Source organism: Vombatus ursinus, unplaced genomic scaffold (genome assembly GCF_900497805.2).
Source record: "Vombatus ursinus unplaced genomic scaffold, bare-nosed wombat genome assembly UNPS02014778.1, whole genome shotgun sequence".
Lineage (NCBI taxonomy): Eukaryota > Metazoa > Chordata > Mammalia > Diprotodontia > Vombatidae > Vombatus > Vombatus ursinus.
In genome coordinates this window covers 3,254,479-3,267,476 of record NW_020954556.1, presented here as the reverse complement: position 1 = coordinate 3,267,476, position 12,998 = coordinate 3,254,479, and positions in this window count along the sequence as shown.

The window sequence follows — 12,998 nt, the reverse complement described above, 5'->3', positions numbered from 1 at the left end:
AGTCTTTCCAGGTTTTTCTGAAGTCTGCCTGCTCATCATTTCTTACAGCACAATAGTATTCCATTACATTCATATACCACAACTTCAACAAGTATTTATTAGACACCTGCTATGCGCTAAGCGCCGTTCTTAGCACTGGGAATCTAAATACAAAGAATGAAATATTTCCTACAGTGAGCTTATATTTTAATGAGAGAGGGAAAAAAAGCACATTGCTCCCTCTATCTATAGAGATTGTGTCTATATATATTATATATACATGTATATGTATATCCTTGCCTAAATGTGGTTTTATATAGATACAAATTAGATATATCTTAGATAACACATATTAGTTATATTACACAATATATACATATATTAATAATGTTGTTCAGGCATTTTTCATGACTCCAGGCCCAGCACTGTATCCACTTTGCCACCTAGCTGTGCATATTAATGTGTGGGTAAATATATATGCTAAATTGGGGCAGCTAGGTAACAAAGTGGATAAAGCACTAAGCTTAGAATCAGGAAGACTCATCTTTGAGTTTAAATCTGGCCTCAGACACTTACTAGCTATGTGACTTAGGTGACTAAGTCACTTGTTTGCCTCAGTTTCCTCATCTGTAAAATGAGCTGGACGAGGAAATGGCAAACCATTTTGCTATGTCTGCTAAGAAAACCCCAGATGGAGTCACAAAGAGTCACACAACCAAAAGGATTGAACAACATATGCTAAATATTTAAGTGAATAGGAAGATGTTTTTTATTTAGCTAAATACCACAGAGATATGCTATGGATAGATAAAAAGAAAAAGAGAGAGAGAGAGAAGAGAAAGAATCCCTGGAAACTCTTAGCATCTAAGTAGAATAAGTATACGTGAGAAATAGTTTTTCATCATTTTACAGATGGAAAAACTAAGGTCAAAGATGAAACGATTTGCCCCAGAGTGTACAATAGGCTGAATAGGCAGCAAACCAGGGTTTGACCCAAGAGCCTATGATTCTGAGTCTGGGATTCTATCCACTACTCTTTCTTAGTAGTCTCAGATGGGATCTCAAAAGGGTAACAAAGGTTATGAAGATCACAGGAACACAAGTGGCTGGAAAATCAAAGAGGGAGGCACTTTTTGAACCTGACACACTAACCCATATTTTAAAATTCTGCCCTTGGTTTAACAATTATTAAAGCGGCAACTGGAGAGCAATTCATTTCACACGAATGGTGATTTTCCCCTATTGTCAGCTGGACTGTTTGGAGAAGATTTGTTGTGACCTGGATCTCTTGGCCCTCCTTGTGAGAGGGGGAAAAATTTGCCACTCCTAGGAGCAGTAGGAACCTTAGAAAGCACCAATATTGGCAAGAGAGGAAGATGCAGATCTAAAATAGCAGGAAAGAGCCTAACGTCTCTGTTTTCTAGTCATGCTAAGCTCTGTACTCTCAGGGGCATCATTCGTTCCTGCTTTTGTCCTCCTTGCCCAGTATACCCTTTTCTAAAATTAAAAAAAAAAAAAACAACTTAAAAAAATTTTTTTAATTTAATTTCTTCCATTACTTTTAATAATAATTATAGCTAGGATTTATAGAACATCTTAAGGTTTGCAAAGCACTTAATTAGATATATTTGATCCTCACAACAAACCCTGTGAGATAGGTGCTATTATTATCCCCATTTTACAGTTGAGGAAATTGAGACAAAAAGGTTAAGACTTGCCCAGAATCACACTGCTAGGAAGTGTCTAAGGCAGGATTTCTATTGGGTCTTCTTAACTCCAGGTCCAGCACAGTGACACCTAGCTACCTCAGCACTAGATATGGCTCTCGCAGAAATTTCCTGTCTTGACTTGTGCTTCCTCCATTAAAGTTGTCTTCTGATGCCTCATCGTGGTATGGTTGGTGAACCTGACTTCTCAAAGGTCATCTGAAGACCAGCATGGACAGGTTCATAGAGACTCATTTCTAGGATTCCTAAAAGAATGGGAGTGGTTAGGGTAGGCAATCATTGAAGAGTGACCTGTAGAGGGGTCTGAATCAGCATTGGTAGAAAGGGAATACTCAGTGACGAAATCATAGTTTCTTGATTATTGAAATAAAAAGACCTAGCCTTGTGTGAATCTAAGCAGGTCTCCAAATTGTTCCAAAGAGTTGTTAATGAATCCCATTAGATGCCCCAATCATTTTGAATGTAAACAATGTACCAGACAAATAGTAGTAGATAGGGGTCTGTTTAACAATCTGCTGTTTCCTTTTGTATCTGCCACTCTGTCACTAACCCATGCTTTTCATTAACCCCGTAGTAGAAGCTTCAGCAGAAGACCAGGGAAGGCTGCAGCTACTTAATCCTAGAGTAAGAGAAGATTAATTACTGACTAATAAGCCTAAAGAATCTCAGAGATGAAGAAACATTGGAAGGAACACCTACTAGAACCCCAATCTGAGGCAGGCATCTCCTCTACAGTATATCCCAACAAGTGTCTAGCCAGCTTCTGCATGGGGAAATGGCCATCATCAGTTATCTTGACCTTTGTCTTTGATGACTTTGATGGACTTTGATGACTCTGGGGGAGAGAGTGAAGCTGATGACTTTGTTGATGACTCGTATCAAATTCACTCACAAGTCAAGATATCACGAGGGTGATGTCACTGGTCCTCTTTGAGAATGAAGGACCAACACAACATGGGAAACTCACTACCTCTAAAATATACCTCAGGAGAAAGTCCATTCTATTTTGGAGCAACTCCAATTAGTAGCAAGTTCTTTATTATACTGGACCAAAATATACCTCCCTAGAACTTTCCAGTATTTCCTCCTCTGAATTTCTAGGCACATCTTCCAGTCTCCTGCTTTTTGTGCCAAACTGATGTCCTCCAAGTTACCTGATTTTGAAGTTACAGTTTTGTAGTTTTTTTTCTATCTTCATTTCTCAGTTTAAAAATGCCTAGTAAACTGATTAACATTCAGCCAAACATGCCCTTCCAGTTCTTATAAAGCGCAATCCATTTTTAGGCACATATCTTTAATTATCATTAATTTATTAGTCATGGTCCAGAAAACCACATCCTCTGTTCTTCAATACCATCTACACAATCACCTCTTCACTTTACTCCTTTCTCTTTTAATATCCCAACCTTCATGTAGAAGAAGAGATGAAAACCTGAGTCCCCCAGATTTTCCAGTTCCTTGCCCAGGATTTCAAAGACCCTAGAAATCCTTTCAAGCTTTCTTCAGACTATTATCATTAGTTCCCGAGTGCATCAGAATGTGAAGCCATTTTTTAGATCAAGGTCTTAAAAACAAAACAAAAAAAACCCTTAAAACTGTGACTTCCATGCCACAATATGTGAACGGATTTTTGTGTTTGGAGTCTGGTATTTTGCCCTTAGTTGCTGTAGGGCAATTCTGGGAGGTCAGTTCCTACCTTTGGCTGGTGAGAATCTTGCCAAGCTAGAGAAACCAGATTGCAGATCAGGTGCAGAATTGTGGTCCTGTCTGGAAACCTCTCTATGAGCCAAAGCCTACATTTGGCCAGTCACATCTGTCTTCCTGGGTTATAAGTGTAGTTTCAGTTTAACCAAAGAATATCTTTAGGAAAGGCTCCAGAAACCTGTAGGACATGGAGATATCTTCAGATATATTGATGTCTTTCATTCCCTTTGATTTTTCTGGAGTGGATCATCTCTACCCTAAACTGGCTGCTGTCATGGGACCGTTGATTGTAAAGAGTGCCCAGAAGAACAATCTCCAGGCATGGATATTGGGTTCATATTCTACTGCTTTGTCAAAAGTAGAACAAGTTCAAGGACAATTAAGCAGAGTATAAAAGGATTAAAGTGTTGAAAAGGTAGACTCAGGAAGTAAAAATAATGATAATTATCATTTATACAAGACAAACCTTAGGGTTTGCAAAGTGCTTTAAATGTTGTATCTCATTCCATCCCAACAACCCTATGAGGGAGGTGCCATTATCACCCCCATTTTACAGATGAGGAAACTGAGGCAAACAGAAGTTAAGTGATTTGCCCAGGATCACACTGCTAGTAAGTGTGTAGGAGGCAGTATACAAACCTTGGTACTAAATCCAGCTCACTATCCACTTCACTACCTATGTGCCTAGGAGCATGGTAATTGGCAAGATGAGACAACGCAGGCAAGAATCAAAGGGTAAAATTCATTGTTTTACTGGATTGGAGGGTGGGGAAAATTGATAGAACAAATTGGACACTGGTACAAGAACAAAGGGGAGGTGCATGTAGCTTGTGGAATTGTTGAGATTAAAGAAAGGAAGTTTAATGGGATCATTAAATTGTTAAGAGATAATTGACTATAAACCTTTAAACCAAGGGTTTAGGGTTGAGTCATACACCCTTAGCCCTAAGAACAAGTGATTAAAAAAAAAAGGCTAAAAATGGCAACCATTATGGAGAGTGGAAGAATTATTACAATGACTTGCACTGAATGAGGCTTGTTTCCATTTCTGCAGCCAATCAGTAAATTTATTTAGGGCCAACTATGTGATTGTTATCTGTTCCAAATAGGGGCTGCTGCTATTCCTTAGGAGGAGGAGAAGGTGAAGAGGGCTTTAAGAATGCTGCTTCACATTCCAAGTTGTTAAGAAGAAGAAAGCATTTGTCAAGAAAAGAAAAAGGAGGTTTCAATGGGAGGGGGAAAAAAAGGAGACTTGACCTTTGTCAAGATGTTCCACAGAGAAGATAGGAAAGGAAAAGGACAGTTGAGGCTTCAGAAGGAGGAAGCAGAATCCTGGGAGGAGGAAAATGGTGTTTGTGTGTTTGTGTGTGTGTGTGTGTGTGTGAGAGAGACAGAGAGAGACAGAGACAGAGACAGAGAAGGAACAAAGACAGAGACAGAGACAGAGAGAAACAGAGAGATAGAGAGAGAGACAGAAAAAGACAGACAGAGAAACAGAGAGAGATCAGAAGAGAACCAATCCAGGAAGGGTCAAAGGAAATAGAGAGGAAGAGGAATTGGTGATTCACTGTCCAGGGGTAGCTATTTGTCAATCTGATAACAGTAATAGAGAAGTAGGCTTTCTAGAGCATATGTTCAAAATATAAACAACCTTCTAAAACTTATAAAATAGGTGACAACCACCCGTTGCTGATAATTCACATGCACACAAATGACACTGTCAGAATGAGCCCAAGAAATAATTGCCGATGATTATGAAATCTTGGGAAAGAAACAATAGACCATAGGGATACAATTTAAGTTTTTTTTCCCACTGGTGTCCATTAAAAACACGAGATACAGAAGCAAAAAATTAATCTGGGAAATGAATAGCTGGCTACGAAGATGGCATCTAAGAAGGAGATTTGGATTGGGGGCCATGCTTAAAAAGCATGAGGATGACAGATTCTTGGAAAGAGATAGAGTACACCTAAAAGCTATTAAGATTGTATTTGTCAGGTGTCTTGCATATCTAATCAAAAGGGTTTTAAACTAGAAAGACTGGAGGAGGGGAGGGAGGAAGGAACAGAACCAGGAGAAGAATGCCTATGTATGTATACCATAGAGACTACTCAAAGGAGAAAAATACACAGAAGTTCACAGGAGACAAAATGTAACAAAGATTCTAGTTATGAGTAAAAAACAGGGTCTCAAAGGCCTATACAAAAATGTTCAGAGTTTAAGCAACAAGCAAGAGGCCCTGATGCTAAGAGACAAATCTGACTTCATAGAATCTTGGTGGAACATGACTGAATTTTGGCTTGGAATGGGTAAGCTTTATTCAAAAGAAACAAAACAGATAAAATTGGGGGAGGGGAGGGGAGGGCAGCATTGTATATTAAGAAGGCATAATCATGTGAAGAAATGAAGAAACAGGAGCAGGCAAGCATGGTGAGAGAATATTTGGGTGAAGGTCACTGGAGGAAGAATCCAAAGTGATTTATAAATTGAATTGGACCATCCGAACAGAGAAAGAAGAAATAGATAAATTTGGAAAACAGATCACAGTCTGGCACAGAGACTTGATATAGTAGGACGGGGGTCAGACATCTGTTAGAGTTCTTGATTTGCTCTAAAAACAGAGCAGTTAATAACTTCTTTTTTTAAAAAAGATTAATTAATTTATTCTGAACTTAAATAAAACAAGCATTTCTATAACAGAATAGAAAAAAAGATTGCACATGGAACTGCAAATCTATTATGTTCAACTTGCGTCATTTAAACATATAATATATAGTATAATATAGTTATCATGTGACTTTTTTCCTTTTTTTCTTTTCTCCCCATGCCACCCCCCTGCCCTAGAGATGGCTACCATTAGAAAAAAATATGCATATATAACTTCTTGATTTGCTTTAGTGATAATTTCATCCTCTATTTGGTAAAGGAGCTAACAAGAAGAAATTCTAAGCTCCATCAAACCCTCACTAGCAGGGAAGAATTAGTTGCTGTGGTGATAATGAAGGAAAACCTTGGAGGGGGGCGCGGAATGAGGACTCTACCTTAGAGTTTGTGATAGGGGAGAAAAAAATTCAAGCACATTAGATTTTAGTAAATCAGATCTCAAAAGATTCATAGAAATGATAGGTAATATCCCACGGGCTGCAGAAGTTAGCCCATCAGGAATGGGGGAAGGAGGAGGGAGGTAAAAGAAATTTTGAAGTCCCAAAGGGAAACAATACCATTGAGGGTGAAAAATAGATTTGGCTGAAAAGACTGATATGGAAATTCAGTGTGCTCACCAACCACTTCACATTTAAGAAGGAAATTTGTCAAAGATGAAAGTAGGGTCAGGCAACAATGGATGAATATAAAAGGATGATGTGGACCTATAAAAAAAACAATTAGGAATGCTGAATCTTAAAGTAAGCTGAGGATTACAAAGGAAGCTAACATTTTGGTTCTGGATATATTGGAAGAAAGGATCAAAGAAGGGATAGGACTTTTCTTTGGGGGAAAATGGGACAATGACAAGTGACAACAAGAGAGAAGGCAAAACTACTCAATTCCTACTCTGCTTTTGTTTTCCCCACCCAAGAGAATGACCTTTGTATTGAAAACAACAGAACAGAAGTGACTAATAGGGAATAGATACTCAAGATAAATAAAAAGGGAGAGACCCTAGCTGACTTTGACAAATTTAAGATGCCTGGAATAAATGGACTTCATCCTTGGGTGCTGAAAGGGCAGGTGGGCTTGCTACACCACCACTAATCGTATCTGAAAGACCATGGAAAATGGGATAGGTACCACAAGATTGGAAAATGGTAACAGCTAACATTTCTATAGAGCCTACGATGTGCCAGACATTGTGCTAAGTATTTTACAATGATTATCTCATTTGGTCCTCACAACCACCCTGGAAGATATCCCATTTTACAGATGAGGAAATTGAGATAAAGGTTAAATGACTTGCCCAGGGTCACACAGCTAGTAAGTGTCCAAGGCTGGATTTTGAACTCAGGTCTTCCTGACTCAAGGCACAGTACTCTATCCACTCTATCAAGCAGCTGCCAATTAAAAAAAAAAAAAGGAATGGGTGGAGTGAGGTGGAGAAGAAAAGAGTATGCTAATTACAATCCAGTAGACCTGACTTCAATTCCTGGGAAAATTCTAAAATAGATCATTAAAGAGATGGTTGAGGCAGCATGACTTCATCAAAAGGACATGTCATACCAGACTAATTTCATATCCTTTTTTTTGAGAGGGTTATTAAATGAATAGATAAGAGAATTCTGTGCTTGTAGTTTATCTACATTTTATGAAAGATTTTGGAAAAAGTATGTTTTATCTTCTCATTGCAGTGAAGAAGAAGAGATTTGGATTAAATGAGAATCTGATTCGTAACTAATCAGATGGATAAACTTAATGAATAGTTTAATGGTGCCATGAGGTCTCCAGTGGAGTACCCCAGGGTTCTTGGCCCTCTTGTATTTTAACATTTTAATCAATGATGATTTGGATAAAGACATAAATGTCATACTCATCAGGAGTAGCTAGATGGCATAATGGATAGAACATCAGGTCTGGAGTCAGGAAGACCTGAGTTCAAATTCAGCCTCAGACATTTAACTAGCTGTGTGATCCTGGGCAACGCACTTAACTTCTCTTTGCCTCAGTTTCCACATCTTTAAAATGGAGATAATAATAGCACCTACTTCCCAGGGTTGTTGTGAGGATCAAGTGAGATAAAAAATGCAAAGTGCTTAGCACAGTGCCTGGTACATAGTAGGTGCTATGCCTTATTTAAAGGTTCACTATTGGGGGCAGCTAGGTGGTGCAGTGGATAGAGCACCGGCCCTGGATGCAGGAGGACCTGAGTTCAAATCCGGCTGCAGACACATAACACTTACTAGCTATGTGACCCTGGGCAAGTCACTTAACCCTATTGCCTAGCAAATTAAAAAAAATAAAAATAAAATAAAGGTTCACTATTGTTATCATCAACATCATGAAATTTGCAGGTAACACAAAACTTGGAGGGATAGCTAACACACTAGAAGACAGAGTCACAATCCAAAAAGATATTGGATGACTATAATAAATCTGCCATTCAGCAGAAATAAATGTAAAGTCTTATGTCTGGACACACAAAAAAAAAATCCACTTCACAGATGCAAAAAGCAGAAAGCAAGGTTAGACAGCTATTTGGGGAAAAGATTTGAGTTGGTTTTTTGTTCGTTCATTCGTCTGTCTTGTTGAATTGTGAGCCCAAGGCTTGATGTACCCTCCCCGCCCCCAAAAAAAGCCTAGTGCATTCTCAGGCTGTGCTGAGAAATAGAACTTCTAGGAAGAGAGAGGTAATAGTTTCCCTCTATTCTGCCCTCATCAGAATTCATCTGGGATATTTTGTTCAATTTTGGACACCGTACTTTTAGGATATTGATAAACTGGAGAATGTTCAGAAGAGGGCAACCGGGTTTCTAGGTTTAATCGTGTGGAGAGATTCTCCAGAGCACTGGTTCGAATTGGGAAGTGGAGAACAAGTTATATGAGAATGTACCTGGAGGCTGTGAAAGAACTGGACATGTTTGGTCTACAACACCATTTCCAAGCTGGATGTGTTTGGGGAACATAGAGTCCACATAAATGCTATTGGAGCAGATAAAGAATGACCCACGGATAGGCAGACTTGAACCCCCAGGCTTCAAATAGAGTGGAGCCTAGTAGAACCTAGCAGAGGTTGGTGCAGCCTTAGAACAACCAAGTGCCAGACCTCAGCTGGCTGCTGCCAGCACTCTTCCTAACCCTCAGTCAGGACCCTTGGGCCCATGATATACTTTTCAGGGCCGCCACCTCAGTGTCTAGGGCTGAACCTTTCTCTTTAACTTGTGCATAGCTGTCTTAAAATCTCCAGCCCCAGTCCTCCTTCCCTCGCTCATAGTGAGACCTCTTTCCATTCTAGCTTAGCTCAGTTCCCCGGTTTCCTGGCGACTGACCCTGTTGACCCTATCATTGCCTGCCTTTATGCTTAAGTCTTCACAGCCCTGACCATCGGCCTTGAACTGGCTGGGCCATGGCTTTTCCCAGCTAGCCTGGGGAAAGGACACAGTGGAGTTGTCTCTGTACTGACCCTGCCCTCACTAGCATCATCCCCACTTTGCTGCTCCGACCCTGCTGTCCGTAGCATCGCTAGGATCCCTCGGATTGTAGCAGCCTACAAGAGACAGTTTAAATAGCTGGACCGAGATTGTCAGTCAACTTCATCAAAACTTATTAAATAGTTCATACAATTAAATTGGGTGTTTCACTCAGGCCTTTATCATCACAGGAGAGTTTGTAGAAACATTTCGGCTTTAAGATTTTTTTCTTGGCGTGTGTTTTGTTTTTCCCCTTACTGGGTCATGAATGTCTTCCTAAGGGGAGCAATACTATTAATCTCCCTTACTTTCCCAATTTGGACCAATGCCCTAGGGAACCTCTCCATATGATTTAACCTAGAAACCTTTGTACCAGGTCAAGACCATACTAGTCTCTGTGAATCTTAGTAGGGAAATAACCATAATAGCTTCTGTTCTGTAGCATTGTGAGGTATACAAAATACATACATTCCTCAGGGTAAGCATGTGAGTTAAGTGTAGCGAGTATTATTATTTCTGCATTGTTGTTTAGTTATTTTTCACTTGTGTCCAGCTGTCTGTGACCCTATTTGGGGTTTTCTTGGCAAAGATATTGGAGTAGTTTGCCATTTCCTTCTCCAGCTCATTTTATAGATGAAGAAACAGAGGCAAACAGGATGAAATGATTTGCCCAGGGTCACACAGCTTAAGTGTCTGAGGCCAGATTTGAACTCGAGATGGTGAGTCTTCCTGACTTTAGGCCCAGCACTCTATCTACTGTGCCACTCAGCAGTCCTATTTCCATGGAAAACCATGTGGAGACCAAGACTCAGATATTAAGTGATTTATCTGTAGTGACACAGGAAGCAAAAAGAGCAGAGCCAAGTTCTGAACACAGATCTTTTGATTCCAGTCTAGTGGACTTTCTACTGCCCTCTACTATAAGATCTTGTCTGAACTCTTTAAAAAATGTCTTAAGAGAAAGGTAATTGAGGTCATCCATCTAACTACAGCCCTGCTGGTGTGGACCAAGGTCAAAGGATCATAGATCTAGGTTCCGTGGGTCTCATAAGATGATTTTCACCTTTAAACAGAATGGTCAGCTGGAGTTTGTTTCTAACAACCACCAACAACTACCACAGTGCTTTGTTGATGACTTTTAAGATCCTGTATTTCACTAACCCTCATTGTCATCCATGTTCATTGTCAGACAGCGAAATGACCTTGGCTTTCCAAAGCCTACACTATCAGACCTCAAGCTCTCATTTGCCAGTCCTGCCAAGCCAAAAGGCTTTGAATATGGGCCTAGTCACAGACAGTATCTGTTCTCCGAGGACCAGCCTAGCTAAGTTTGGACAAGCTTATTGTGATCAGAAGGTTGACCACAGGGGATGAATTATCTTGGCCAGAGCAACTCAGAAAAGCTCCATCTACCAGAGTACAGAGGGGATGCTATTTGTGAGGAGAAGGTCCTTACCAATTAAAGGATAGATGGGGGGGGTGATTTTCCAATATAACAACTACCACCTCCATAAAAATAACCTCATTAATTAAGGTGGAGTGAGCAGGGAGTGAGGAGGACTTGTATAGTTCTCGATGCATATAGGTGGACTAAGTGGCCTTTTAAATGATATAATTCTGGGGATTGCAAGTTCCCAAGCCCTTAAACTTCCAACTAATGATTGGAGCCTGACATTCCCCTATCGAAGTTTCATCCCATAGGCAAAGCTTTTTTTTGCCAGCTGAACAAGGCAAATCTCTCCAGGACACAGGATCGTACTTGAAGCTAATATTCCTTTATGACTCAGGGTGAATGGAGCAGCGTTGGCTCAGAAATTAGGAGAAAGCACCTAAGGCCTATGCTCTGGCTCGTTCTAAGCTGGATGCAAAGGCAAACTTTCTAATAATTAGAACTATCCAAAAACGTAATGGTTCTATCCCAGAAGAAAGTATATTCCCCTAGTCCAGCCTCATGAAGAAGCCGGATGACTTGTCAGTGTGTGTTGCAGGGGGAATTCATTTTCAGGTACAAGTTGAATCTCCCATTAGATCGTGAGCTCTTTGAGAGCAGACACTGTCTTTTGCCTCTTTTTGTATTCCTAGCACTTAGTGCAGTGTCTGGCACATAGTAGGTACTTAATAAATGTTTATTGAATGAATGAAAGGTTGTATTAGCTGACCTCAGAGATCCAGGTTTATGGATCCTTGGGACAATAATAGCTAGCATTTATATATTGCATTAAGGTTTGCAAAACTTTTTATGAGTGTTATCTCATTTTATCATCAGAACAACCTCTAGCAATTGGGGTATTTCCATTTTACAGATGAAAGAACTGAGGCCAAGAGAGATTAAGTGATTGTGTAGGGTCCCACATCTAAGAAATGTCTGAGACAGGATGCAAACTGGAGTTGTTCTGACACCAAGTCCAGTGTTCTATCCACTGTGCCTAGGGTACCATATTAGCTGTACTGAGGGAATTGTGCCTGGAAATAGAGGGAGAAGGGGGGGAGGAACAAGCACTTATTGAACACCTACTAGGTTCCAGGCACTGTGCTGAGTACTTTACAAATATTGTTTCGTTTGATTGGAAGGACCAAAGACCAGTCGCCTCTACTTCACCGTTTTGACCAGGGCTAGTCCTGGTGTTCCCCATCAATAAATGGTGAATAGAACAGGGAAAAAGCAGAGCCTTCAATGACCTGGAATGAGACAATATCGTCATGACAGTGAAGTTAGTGTGTGCAGTGTAGCAGACACTTAGTAGGTCCATGCAACCTACCGATGATATAGGAGCTGCCCACAATAAGAGAAAAGAGCCCTTGGCAGGTCAGTGGGCTCCAGTACAGAAAGTACCGCAACCAGAGTCACAAGACTCTTCTAATTCTGGTTCAGCCACTCACTACTTATATCACTGTGGCAAAGTAAAATGAGTGGGGAGGTAGACTAAGTAATAGTAATAATAGCTAGCACTACCATGATGCTTTAAGATTTTAAAAGTGCTTTACAAATGTCTCATGTAAGCCTTCCTATACCCCCAGGAAGTAGATGCCATTATTATTCCCATTTTATAATTGAGGAAACTGAGGCACAGAGAAGTTAAAGTGACTTGCTTAGGGTCACACAGCTTGGAAACATCCTAGGCATTGCTCTTTCTGATTTTGGCAAATCGAGTACTTTGCCACAGTGTCAGCTTCTAATGACCTCTAAGATCCCTTACAGCCCCGAATCGCAGATCCCATGATTCTTTACATATTTTACATATTAACAAAATTGAGGCAATTGTTAACACCAAGGAGTTTTTCAGTGTTGCTTCCCACACACAAAGGATTTACCCTTTTTCAAATGAGATAACATATTGGAAGTCCTTTGCAAACCTTAAAACATTACAATGAATGCTAGCTATCATTAGCTATTCTTATAGAAAGGCATGCTATTATTAGTAATAATACGACAGCACAATTTCTTCTGGACATTTTTCAGTTCTACATT